The sequence below is a fragment of the Hemibagrus wyckioides genome, linkage group LG01, assembly GCF_019097595.1.
Source record: "Hemibagrus wyckioides isolate EC202008001 linkage group LG01, SWU_Hwy_1.0, whole genome shotgun sequence".
NCBI lineage: Eukaryota > Metazoa > Chordata > Actinopteri > Siluriformes > Bagridae > Hemibagrus > Hemibagrus wyckioides.
Window position 1 is genome coordinate 26,147,738 of NC_080710.1, and position 14,720 is coordinate 26,162,457.

The following is a 14,720-nucleotide window of genomic DNA, read 5'->3' on the forward strand; positions in this document are numbered from 1 at the left end:
TCCAGGCATGCTCAGAGGCAATTACAGTAATCCACACAAATCATGGGCACATCAGAACACACCCCTCTTGGCCTTACACAATCCATTGCTGTTTGTATTAGCTTCCATGGCTTATAAGGAGCACATCTTGGAATACAGTTGTGGTCATATTAAATTTCCATGTTTGGCAGGGTGCTGGAGTGTTACTTTTGCAGCCTGGGAGTTTTATAAATCACACTCTGTTTAAACAGGAGAGGCATTGGCTCGTGAGCTGTCTGAAATGCCAGACTGTCTGATACGTGTAATAGACGCCACTGTTTTCTTGCAGCCGAACAATGGAAAATCGGTGACGATCGGGCGATCGGAGGAGTGTTATGGGGCGGACTAATGAGGGCTGGCAATGCCATCGACCGATCAGACTGCAGTCACTCACCAGGCGCTGGGAAGTGGTTAATGTGTTTAGCACACCTCCCAACCACACAGCATCATGGCACCACACACATCGTCTAGTATTAAAACTGATTGCACTTCCAGAGGGAAAAAATGAATAAATCACATGTAGAACCTAGAAATGTAGCTTTTGGAAAGTTGTTGTTGTTGTTGTTATTGTTGATGTTTTTCAAAGGGCAAATTGTTTAAAAGTGTAGCACTTACATAAAGGATATTTTTGCCCCGTTTTTAGCCCCGTTTTTTTTTTTTTTTTTTTTTTTTTGCATTTAGCTGGTCTAAATGTTGTCAGACGTTAAGCCACTGCACCTCAATGCATGCAAAGAATGAGAAACATCTCTTTGAAAAGCTGCATATGGTGGTAGCAGAGTCAAATCCCTGTGATTAGCGCAGTATCCATTACGTGCCGCTTCTTGACAGAGTAGCTTAGGGTGGAGTCTTTGTTGTGATGACGGAGGATAACCCAAATCTCAAAGCAAGCATTTGCGGTCGAGGAGCAAAAGAAAGGCATATGAAACTGCGAAATGGAAGCAGTTTTACCCTGACACATTTGATGGAAACCAAAGGAGCGTACCCTTATGATGTGCTGGTAATTAGAAGAACCTCTCTAATCAGGCCGCAAGCCTCTATTGGATGTGATGACAGCTTGGAGGTATAGGACACATCCTGAGCCTTTTAAGGCCCACTGGTGTGTTTACTTGAGCTCTAAAATAGACATCTGCTTCTGCAAGGGAAGATAAAACACGAGCGTGGCTCTGAAATAGCTAATGAAATGCAAAGCCACGGACGTTTCAAGATAAAGCATCCAGAAGAAGGAAAACCAGATGCATCATTTGAAAGGGAAGGTTTCTGAAATGGCTCTGTGTATGTACTTTAACATGTTCCACATGGCTCACATCTGGGCACATACACAGGCCCTACGCTGAGCCATAACAGGTCAGCACCTCTACGTCCAGCACTCAGTCCTGCACCAAGCACCTCTGGAAATCCTCACACTCTGAGGGTTTGTTTAATTTTTTTTTATTTGCTGTTAATCCATCATCTGCTCCAAGCAAGCCCACCTGGCCTGCAGGATGCACGTTCTGCCAGACTCACGTACCAGAGAGCACGAACTCGGCGAGAGTGTGAATGTATGTTTCTGTTGGAGCCACGGAAAACAAACACTCAGCCTGAAAGCATGTGTGCAGGAATTGATCTGCACAAAAACTGATCTCATCCACTGAAGCCCCAGAAGTGTCGGCTGTAATAATTAGAAATACGAAGTGAACGCAAACTTGAGCTTGTAATTCAGAAGTGTAAGATTTCTTATGAACAAATTATATAATCAGTTTTATCCCTCCTTCTCAAATCTGAGATCGTACAAATGTTTCAGCAAGTGGGAAGTCGCTTTGTGACTTTTCATACAAATTAAAGGTCAAGTTAAAAGAGAAAAAAATCAGTTGCAAGCTGACCTTAAAAAAGATATTTCAGTCATTTCAAGGACAAAGTTATTCATATTTACTGCCAACTTATTCAGGCGTTAGGTGTTTTCTGTGCGGCTCCATTCAGTCTATTGATAATACTTGCATTCAAGGTTGCCAGTTTTTTTTTTTGCTTACTCTCTTACTTATTTAATTTCTTTACACTCAGCAAACTGAAAAAAATGCATTTTATATCAAATTTAAATGAACTTTGTGTGTGTGTGTGTGTAGGTTTTTGATTTTTCAATTTTCAAAAATATATTTATTTATTTATTTAATTTTTTATTTATTCCAAAATATGAATTTCACTGTGAAAAGGATAGTGCTCCTGGCCAGTGGACAATAAAAACACATTTCCATAATATTTTAATCAGTAACAACTGAGACACGCCTCTGTTTTTGGCACGTCTCTGCCCCATGTGTGAACACAGTGCATAGCCATCCAAGCAGCTCAGACATCTGTAGTTAACACACAGATTTGAGGTATTGATATCACCATAAACTTAATTCGTAATCTAGCCTGAAGTTCTTAATTTGTTAGTCATTAAAACATTGTTAGCTCTGCCCTCAACCCTAACCTTCATCACTTTTTTTTTTCATATGAATTAAGTGAAATGCTTTGTTCCTATTAGATTTTTTTTTTACTTTTTAATGTGACATGATATGAAATCCAATCACATTGCAGATTTCTAAAATAAATTTAAAAAAAATATATCTAAGAAACAATGAATTTGTAAGGTCTCACAATTCCCTTGTTGCAACTTACAAGGTGTAATGAAAAAGATAGATAGATAGATAGACAGACAGACAGACAGACAGACAGACAGACAGACAGATAGATAGACTTTATTGATCCTATGATGGAAATTCCTTTCAACACACACACACACAATCTATATATATATATATATATATACACTATATTGCCAAAAGTATTCGCTCACCTGCCTTGACTCGCATATGAACTTAAGTGACATCCCATTCCTAATCCATAGGGTTCAATATGACGTCGGTCCACCCTTTGCAGCTATAACAGCTTCAACTCTTCTGGGAAGGCTGTCTACAAGGTTTAGGAGTGTGTTTATGGGAATTTTTGACCATTCTTCCAGAAGCGCATTTGTGAGGCCACACACTGATGTTGGACGAGAAGGCCTGGCTCTCAGTCTCCGCTCTAATTCATCCCAAAGGTGTTCTATCGGGTTGAGGTCAGGACTCTGTGCAGGCCAGTCAAGTTCCTCCACACCAGACTCTGTCATCCATGTCTTTATGGACCTTGCTTTGTGCACTGGTGCACAGTCATGTTGGAAGAGGAAGGGGCCAGCTCCAAACTGTTCCCACAAAGTTGGGAGCATGGAATTGTCCAAAATGTCTTGGTATGCTGAAGCATTCAGTTTTCCTTTCACTGGAACTAAGGGGCCAAGCCCAGCTCCTGAAAAACAACCCCACACCATAATCCCCCCTCCACCAAACTTTACACTTGGCACAATGCAGTCAGACAAGTACCGTTCTCCTGGCAACCGCCAAACCCAGACTCATCCATCAGATTGCCAGATGGAGAAGCGCGATTCGTCACTCCAGAGAACGCGTCTCCACTGCTCTAGAGTCCAGTGGCGGCGTGCTTTACACCACTGCATCCGACGCTTTGCATTGCACTTGGTGATGTATGGCTTGGATGCAGCTGCTCGGCCATGGAAACCCATTCCATGAAGCTCTCTGCGCGCTGTTCTTGAGCTAATCTGAAGGCCACATGAAGTTTGGAGGTCTGTAGCGATTGACTCTGCAGAAAGTTGGCGACCTCTTCGCACTATGTGCCTCAGCATCCGCTGACCCCGCTCCGTCAGTTTACGTGGCCTACCACTTCGTGGCTTAGTTGCTGTTGTTCCCAAACACTTCCACGTTCTTATAATACAGCTGACAGTTGACTGTGGAATATTTAGGAGCGAGGAAATTTCACGACTGGATTTGTTGCACAGGTGGCATCCTATCACAGTTCCATGCTGGAATTCACTGAGCTCCTGAGAGCGACCCATTCTTTCACAAATGTTTGTAAAAACAGTCTGCATGCCTAGGTGCTTGATTTTATACACCTGTGGCCATGGAAGTGATTGGAACACCTGATTCTGATTATTTGGATGGGTGAGCGAATACTTTTGGCAATATAGTGTATATATATATACACAAAATATATAAGACTAAGAAGAACTTTACATATAGAATACAATAAATTACATTACGTCTATAGTGTAGATATGAACTTGTATCTAAGACTTGCAGCTGTAATGATATGAGCTGTAATTCTGTTCATAATAAACATCTGTTCAACATATTTCAATCTGTGTGACTTAATACACAACTGTAGAAGAGTAATGATTTATAACCTCATTATTCAGTGTCGCCCAGAAGAGGATGGGTTTCCTTCAGAGTCTGGCTTCTCTCCAGGTTCCTTCATGATGTCTCAGGGAGTTTTTCCTTTCCACTGTCGCCTCTGGCTCGCTGGTTACAGATCTAAATCAACATTTGGAAAGCTGCTTTGCGACAATTTTGTCTCTAAATGTGCTATACAAATCAAATTGAGACCCACTTCTGTTGTTTTTGGTAGTCATTAGGGACCACACAGAGGTTCACACATGGCCATATTAGCATATTAAAAAGTCATGGGGAGAATGCTTGGGAAACAGATGGTTATGTTATACGTAAATGATATGCAAACTAGGTCTGGAGGCTAGCCCTCTTTTCTCTCTTTAATTACAAAAGGATTGAGAGGTGCCAGACTTTGCAGGTGGCAAGGTATCTATCTGTCTTTCTGGCCAGAAACAAAGCTATTTTCAGGAATATAAAATCTTATCTATTTTCTCCTTCACAGATCCTCTGCTCAAGCTTCTGTAAAGCAGGGCTAGAGGTCAATGAGGTTTATTCGACAGCCACAAGGAAAAAAAATGAGCTACAATTATAACCACACTTATTATTTGATGTAATTAGCCATGAATGATTAGTGGGGTTTAAAGCATTAAATTGTAAACACAATCCTTCACTGGTTAGATAATAGTCATTAGGAAGATGGAAGATTATTTGTGTGAATGTAGCTTGTCTTTAGAAAAAAAGAAATTACATTTTTAATTGATAAAGTAGTGTAAATGATTTAATGGCAAAGGTATTACAGTAATGTGAAAAAAGGGTTTATTCAACCTGATCTCGTAACCTTATCTCAACATTAACTTCATATGCAAAGTAGATGTAGTACAATCCTGCAACACAACAATGCCTTTAATGAAAATGAAACATTTGTACATATGGAGAGAGAGAGAGAAAGCAGTAGCACATCATGCATTAATTTAGGTCATATTGTTTGTTTTGAAGAATTACTAGGATTTCTCTATATCACTGTTTAGATTAATAATTGGAGATATGGTGTGTGACTAAAAAATGTCTGAGATCCAAAGGTTTCAGCTTCTCTGCCTTTTTAAAAAAAATTTAACAAATGATATTTTCAGCAATGATTGAGTGAAAAGTAGAATCAGAAATATTGACATGAGTTTAAGAATTTCTTGGTATCCAGTACATTCCCCTTTTTTTGCTTTAATGACAGTGCTTGAGCTGACACACAGTCCATATGTTTGTGTAAAACCTGCTGATCCATGTGGGATTAAATTTGTCTGAACGGGTCTTTCAATGGAACGGATAAGACTCACTGGAAATCTGACCTTTTGTACAAAGGGGAGTCTGTATGGTCAGTATAACAAATGTGCTTAAGTTTAAATAGTGATCTAGAAACTGCAGCATCTTGAACCTTGAATAATTTCAGAATTCTAAAACTTTAAACCAGTTTTATATAAAAAAAATAATAAAATAAATGAATTAATAATAATAATAATAATAATAATAATAATAATAATAATAATAATAATAATAATAATAATAAAACAGTATTTCATTGTAGTCTTAAACTTTTGGACCCCTCTAAAGATTATTAGTTGTAACAATGTGGGATGAATTTCTTGGTAAATCCATGTGGTATACATACAGCATATACAATATGTTAGACCTACAGATTCTAGCAGTTCACATCAAAGTCATTTTACTATCTTAGAACTGCTTAAACTATGGTGGCTTAACAATTAAGGCTCTGCATTACTGCTCAGAAAATCACGGGTTCAAGTCTCATTACTGCCAAGCTGCCTTTGTTGAGCCTTTGAGAAAGGCCCTTAAAACTCTCTGCTCCATCCACGGCTGATGCTGAGTGCTGACTGTAGCTTCCTAAACTGGGATATGTGTGACAAATGAAGGCTTCTTCACCTAATACTACAACATGTGAATTATATTATAAAATAGAGGTTTCAATTATTATTAATTAGAAGCTAGTAAGCATTTAAAAAGCTTTCTGTTAGACGATTTGTGTACCATATTTTAAAGGCAATATCGTTTCATGTCTTAGTGGTATTCAAATAGGTTACACATAGAAATCTGAAATATAGGAGCCATATTATCGTATTAGTGCCCTCAGAAATCTAGAAGTTATATCTTATATCTATCACATGTTGCTAATTCTACAATAATAAGATTTAGATCATTCATTTTTGCTCGGTGATTTGTATAACAAGAGCGTGTAATGAATTATCACAACTAATAATGCATTTATTGGCTATTTTTATAAAACAGATCCCCAATTAAGAACCAGTACAAGTGCCTATTGTAGTGTTTAAAGTATCATGTATGAGTGTCTAATTTGAACAAAGAACATGATCTTAATTAACATCTAATATGTATTCCATGATGTACAGTGTTACCAAGAAGTCCTGAGAGGACTGTGATTTCTTCCTGGTGTTGTTTCAGATAATTAGTTTCTTGCCACTTTCTTGACTTGCTCTTTCAATTTAGAAATTAGGGGAAGAAGAAGAAGAAGAAGAAGAAGGAGGAGGAAAAATGAAATCTACATCTGGATTTCTGTTAAACAACTTTGGGACAATGTCTATTGTTATAAGTACTATACCAATAAACAGACTTATAGGAATATAGGAAATATATGGAATTTGTGGAAAAAGTGTGGAACACTATACAATGTGAGTTTGCTGTAAGCACTTGAACTCAAAGTACCACAGGGCTTTGCATTCTGAGCTCACTCAGAGTCCGAGTCAAAGTAATTTGTGCGCTTTCGCTCCAGATCCATTTATAGTAGTTAAAGGTGAGGAGAAGTCACCCCAGCGAGCTCTTCTTTTCATTCTTCGTGACACTTTGAACCACTGATTAGAAGTGATTCACTCAGGAGTGTGCTGTGTTAATCACGTAGATGTATCTCAATAGCCCTCGGTGCACAAAGGTCCTTTAAAGCTGAATTTTGAAGAGCTTGCTGGTCAAAGAAGCCATTTTGTGTCAGCAATTGGGGTGAAATACAACCTAGAAGAAAATCTGGTGGGAAAGCAAAAAAAAAAAAAAAAAGATAAGTGGCACACATCAGACGAAAAGAAAGTGTCAGAAATGACAGATGATAAGGAGACAAGATAAAGAGGGAAATCAAGACCGGAGTTTAGGGTTATTCTGAATGAAATTTTTTTTTAACATGAATACTTTGCCTTATATGATGAAATGCTCTGAGGGGTGAGTCGCCTGTGTAATACGCTATCAGTGGTTCACTTCCTGAATCTTTTGAACACTCTTCATAAATCATCCGCTGACTGGTTGCAGCTCAGGAAATGATGGGATTAGAGGCTGAATAAAGTTTAGGGGACAGGTCCAAAACATTTTATTTATTGTAATCAATCAGAGCACATCTGCCAGATGTGTAATCTGAGAGGGCTTTCTGATTTATTTTATGATAGCAATATAAAAATCCACAATATCATGCTCAGAGCTAGCATTGCTATCAGTCTTATTTACTGGATGGCTCAACAAGTAACTTTAAATATCAGGTTAATGGTTTTGAATAGGTCCAACAGTGATGTGGACGCCATACTTCCACACGAATACTCCAAGCTCACGGCGAACAGACAGGACAGAGACTCGGAAGCATGCCGAGCATGCATGAATAAACAGTCTTACTGACATGCCTCAGGTTTGTGTGTATTTCCTGCTTGGCTACAGCAAGTGACAGCATGAAAGTGTCAGAGCGAGCCCTGTTCCAGACATATTCTCACCTCTCTCAGGACCCTGCTAGGTACACATGGTAAATAAATAATGGCACACTAAAATAGACCTTCCACTCTTCACTTCTATGAACTTGTATACTTGTTGTGCAGAAAAACATGTGTTAAGCGCAGAATGTATTCTTGCATCTTCTGGGTGCCAATTTTGTCTAAATGTATAGATGTTTTCGATTAATAGCATAAAAATATTAATTAAGCCTACTAGCCTATTGCTACTTTTTAACATTGAAATATAATCATTGAAATATTTCAGAAATTATATTTTATCTTTAATGGTGAATCTATTCAATATATATATTCAACATACAGTAATATCTTATGTTTGAAACATAGTTTTCCCATTATAATTTATAAAATATTTAATTTCATTTGTGTCCCACAACAGGTCACTCTCAATTACTAAATATTTGGAATATTCTACAAATCAACAGGAAGTTGCATCATTCAAATTTCCTGATGATCAAGGGGAGAAGAAAAGTAAGTTCTCTCATTCTAGAGATTTTCTTCTTTATAGAGCTTTGAACACTTGACATAATTTTTCTACATAGTCTGCTCTTCATAATCTGATGTTTCCCCCTGTACATTCCTAAACCCTTGGTTATACTTCTTATTTGCATATCAACCACCATGATTGGATAAATACAGCGCACGGCCGATTTAAATAACGGGCTGTCTCAAACTTTCTCATCAGTGAGAAAAAATGCCGCCATGTTAATCCTGCTTGGCTGTTTTAAGCTTCCTGGGACACACAAAAGCAAGATAACAAAGAAGAAAAGCCAGAATAAAGCTTTTTAACTACTGTTTACAAAACCATGACTGTACAAAGCATGTGATATGAGGCACGCTCTGGGTGTCTGTTGTTAAGCATCTTGTTGTAGCATTTTAACACTGCATCATTTTACACTGTACACATCTGACTCCATGATGGGAGGATAACACCACAAAAGTTTGGCTAAGTTTTATAACCTAGGGTAAAATGCAGTACTAACCCTGCTTCTAAATACCCAGTGTGAAACGTTCCTGTTCCCGGGGTTAAAAGAGTTTAGAATAACAATATCCCAGGGTTAAGCCTCTATATCTTAATGATTTTTAGAAGAAGCCTTTATTTTTGTCACATATACATTACAGCAAAGTGAAATTCTTTCTTTGCATATCCCTATTTTGGGCTCAGCCATGATACAGTGCCCCTAGAGCGGAGAGGGTTAAGAGCTTTGCTCAAGGGCCCAACAATGGTAGTAATGAGACTTGAACTGTGATCTTCTGATCAACAACCCAGAGACTTAACCTCTTAATCTGCCTGTGATATTGTAATATTGGGTGACTGACGATCGAGGTCACTTTAAAAGCAAAAAACCATTTCCTACATTATAGATTAAAAATTTTATTACTTCCTCATTCCATTAGCATGGGTGTTAATCTGATTTGCTTTATTTACTAATTCTGTGCTAACAAAAACACACATTTTAACCTGGTTAAAAAAAATAATAATAGTACATATTATTGCATTGGATTGGCTGACATTTTATTACTATTAAATGTTACTTCATGAAGTTTTCAGACATTCGAAGAGAAGATCCCAATCCCATGTGGACCTTGAGGACCACAACCTCCTAACCAGTACACAAAATAACATTCTACATATGCTGTATCTCCATCATTGAGCATCTTTATTTGCTCAGGAGCTCCTGGTTCCACATCTCCAACTGTCTGTATATAACTGTAGAAAAGGACATTATTCATAAGCACACTCTCCAGTGTTTATGATAATTCACTCTCCGGTGTCACCCAAATGAGGATGGGTTCCTTTTGGGTCTGGTTCCTCTCAAGGTTTCTTCCTCTTACCATCTTGGGGAGTTTTTCCTTGCCACAGTTGCCTCAGGCATGCTCATTAGGGATTAGGGATTAATACAAATAAATTTAAATATAAGTCTAAAATCTTGAGCTTTTTTCTAATATTAATCTTGAACTTTTGTACTATATTTATAATGTTCTGTAAAAGCTGCTTTGAGACAATGTCCATTGTTAAAAGAGCTATACAAATAAAATTGAATTGAAAATTTAATTCAATGTTGAAAAATGATTTGAATGAATGATTCAATCAATCTATCAACCAGTCCATCATTAGATGCGGAAGGGGACATATTTGCCTCACACATTCAGGGTTAGGGGATTGATTGATTCCTGCCTCTGCACTGTGTGTGCCCTGTTTACATGTTCTCCCATGCTTTAGGCTTTCCTCCAGGTACACTGGTTTCCTTCCCCAGTCCAAAGACATAGGCTGATTGGCATCTCTAAACTAACTGTGACATGTTAGCACTCCCTCCAGGATGTCCTCCGCCTTGTATCCCAAGTCCCCTAGGATAGATATTACCCTGTGAAGGATAAGTAGCACAAAAATAGTTAGATAAATGAACACATTTTATCTTTATTAGTTTCTAGTTGGAAATGTCACCCCAACCATGAGTTTCCTGGCACAAACACGGTCTTCCATAAAATAGTATTCTGTCTGCATATAATGTAATATAATGTCTGCATGTAAGCCTAGTTTAAAGTTTTGCCCGAACTGAATTCAATTGGCAGAGTCATAATATCTTTTGTTATAGTTAAGGAACTAAAGAAAGTTAAAGACAGTGTTTTTTTATTTTATACAGTAAGTAATTATATCTTCTTTGCCACAACCTTGAGGGATTGCTCTATACTTTTAGACCTGAGTGACTTTTTTCTAATATTCCCCTAATAAGTTCCCCTCACATTCTGGCAGCTGTCAATAAATTCAGCTCAGAGGAAAATCTCTGGTCTCCATGGTGCCCCATGATCTGTAAAAGGTAGAAAATATATAATAATAATAATGGTGTGCACCATCAACGTTCACCTAATTAGAATCGGAAGGCATCATTACCTGCATGTCAATCATGCGGCTTGTCAATTAGCCCTGTTTTTGCTCTAGCAGTAATCTATTAATCTGCTTCTCTCTCTCTCTCTCTCTCTCTCTCTCTCTGTGTGTGTGTGTGTGTTACACTAAAGACACTGCTAAATTTTACCGATTCAAAACAGCTAGCATCAGCTAACTAAAAATGCTGACTCTAATATGAAACCTAAATTTTGCAAATCGGATTTATTTAGTCTCTTACCTAACATATTTTGAGGTATGGCTTTGTGTAAATGGTTAAAGCAGTATGGAAAAGATTGCAGTTCTTCATCACAAATTAGTGAGTCAACCGGAGAAAAGTCTGGATGGTCTGCTCATTTCTGTTCCCAAGCTGGTTATATGCTCACCTCATAAACACATAGCAAATGATTCACCGTGAGCATTTATCCTGCATTGCTTGCACCCGCTTTCATTAAAAAACAACCTGTGAAATCCAATTTCGACTGTTCCTCAAAATGAAATTATAAAATTAAAGCAAGCATTAGCAACAGCTCATGGGCTCCAGCATTGCCAGGCATTTAGGCAGAAACAAATAAGCTAATAACATCTCAGTGAAAACAGGAGAGTAGATTACAGGAGTGCATTTATAACTGCGCTGGCCAAACTATTCCTATTGAAAAGAAGCAAAAACTAAAGTTATTAAGTTATGTGTTGAGTGTAGCATTAATAATAACTTCAAGAAAACCTTAATTTTAATAAGTATGTGTGCAACAATGCTCATGATTTTGGGTTTCATTTGGAGACATTTCACCATTATGTAGGAGAGCTGAAGTGGGGAATCTCCACAAAGGAGAAGAAATGCTAAAACATCAACCCAATCTCCAATTAATTAAAGCCATTAAACTAATTAAACCTCAAATAATTGAATTCAGTGTGTTTGCTCATTACAGCAGTGCCTGAGAAATGAAAAGTAGAGCTTTATATCAGGACTGTGGTGCAGTGAGGTGTTGGGAGCAGGATGGTTTTATTGTCATGCAGTTGAAGTGTTAATTCAAAAGTGAAGTTTGTGGGAGAGAGAGAGAGAGGGAGAGAGAGAGAGAATACATTTTCAAAAATGTTCTTACGGTAAATAAAACAAGCTATAAATTTAGTCTTGTTTTAAAGGTGTCTAGGCACCTTTAAAAAGCACGATCGTCATGATGATATTCCCAGCGACAGCAATGCACCGTCAGCATAAATCCAGCAAGTTCGCAAAAAAGCAGCTGGCACTCGATGTTGTATGACAGTAAGAAAGACAAGTAAATATTTAATATTTTTGGTAAAGAATTAATATGATAGCCTTTAGGAATCATGAAGACAGTCTTATGCTAAAACTAGGACTCCTGTTAACATGCTGATCTGTATTCTGTATTATTTCAGCAGCTTGTCTGTCTTTTTTCTGTATGACTGTAATACTGTAATAGTTTCTGATTCCAATATCTGCTGTCACCTTAAAAAGCTTTCCTTCTGAGTCTGGATTCTCTCAAAATTCATTCCTCATGTCATTTCTTGTAGCCTTCCATACCCCATCACTTCATCTGACTTCTCCTTTAGGGATTTAAATCAATCTACAGCCAGATTTCTGTAAAGCTATACATCATTTGTGATTATGTATATTGTTATATAAGCATATATATATATATATATATATATATATATATATATATATATATATATATATATATATATATATATATATATATATATATATATATATATATAGATCAAACTAGCTTGAAAAATACCAGTAACATACAAATAGAAATATGCTCATGGATGGGCAGAATTAATCAGAATTTCTGTAGAACTGAGCTGAAATGGTATTTCTGGTATTTCGACTCAGACCTGAATGAGCACCTCTAATCCTTACACACATTGAACAGTAAAATAGACCTTATCAGGTTTTCGCAAACAATATCCAAGGCATGTTTATTATTTTCAGATATAAAAGGTTCCAATCCAATCCACATGGCTGGAATGCTGAATTTCAAATAAACAGGCCAACATTTTCTGCTCCTCTGCCAAGTGTCTTGATGCTAACTGTAGATCTTGGCCAGCTCTGGTAGTTTAATTGCATTCAACGTGGTGTGTCCAGTGGGAGTAATAGCAAAGGTACTGCTGAACCTCCAGATACTTTATTAAGAGCTGAAGTCCAAAGGCCAGAGAATGAGAAATGTTCCCCAGACTCTCCTCCACTCACTCTAAAAGAGCAGAACTGTTGGATGCTTCACAAATGTTTTGCATTCCTTGAAAAGATCAGTATAATTGTGGTCTACAAATCAATCATAAATTCAGACATGATTTTAGTGAATGATAAATACATTTTTCCCAGTGTCCACTTAATGACCACCATTGCTCACAATGATCAATAAATGATCACAATCATATCCCAATGAGCATCATTTACTAGATAGGTGAGCTTGACATCTGAATCATTCCCATCCAATTTCACAAAGTCCCACCCCACCCTCAGAGTGTCTATAAAATGACTGACAGTAGGCACATCCAAATACAAACAAGTTTACAAGCAACTTGTTTTCTATGACTTTATTTATTGTTTTTTATATCATGTTCTACATACCTTTCCACCGCTTCATTTTGTCTGCATTCCAGATGAAATGAAATGATAGTATTTCATAAATGCTGTATGACAATAGTTATTTTGTCTCATCATGACAAAAAAAATAAAACTTCTGTCTATAAGAAATGACTTATACGTTATTGTTTGCTATTCTACTAACATACCATCCCCTGGGAAAGGCTTCAGGCTGCCTACAACCCTTCTTTAAATAAGCTGTTCAGAAATTGGATGGATAGATGGATGGATAAATGGCTGCTGTATCTTCTCATAAATCTCTATTCTATTCTAAAAAAAACTCTTTCTTCTTCATGTAACACATTGTAATATTCAAAGCATTGTAGTGATTTGATGAATATGCAAATGAGTATGACATCATTTTCTGTTGACTTCTAGAAGAACTTTCTAGAGCATGCATTAGCTTCCTTCTTCTGCCTCTTCAAAATCACTAGCCATCGCACCAAAGCAAGCATCTTCACTTTTCTGCTGTACAGAAGTCTTTCAGCATGCCACACCACTGAGAGTCCAGCGTGAATTCTGAATACAAAAAGGGGCACTGATAAACATGTCTAACCTTTCCTAATCCCAGGAGGGCTTATTAACCAGCCATGGCCCCAGCCTGATACTCCATTCTAAAGACTATATCATAATGAAGCTCCATGCGGTATCCAATCACAATTGGTGATTAAGTTCTTGCAAATCTGACTTCATGCCTTGTTTGTTTCATGCCGACCAGTAGGTCAGTGACCTTGGTGCGGGTGGATTTGAGGGAAATTGTAATTAGCAACAAGTAAACTAAAGGTCAGTGTTAACATGCTAAGAAGGCAATTAAACATGTTATTCCCCTGACACAAAATAGAGTAGATTACTTGCCAAGAAATTATGAGATGAGACTATTGCATTCAAAATTAAGGAACTGCAAGTAAAATGATGAACTATATGATTATTTTGACTTTATAACTATTGTGTCTCTATTTTGACTTATGAGCTTGTGACTTAATGATTCATTATTTCCATGTATTTATTATTTTTATTTCCTGACACTTTTAAGAATGTAACCTTAATTAAAATGACCTCACCTTCAATATCAGTCATGTACCATACCTGAACACATTTTATATATACTTGTCTGAGCACATAAATTCCACTCACAATAAATTCCACTTAATATCTACTGCTTACTTTCTTAAATAGGCTTTTTAGGCTAAGAA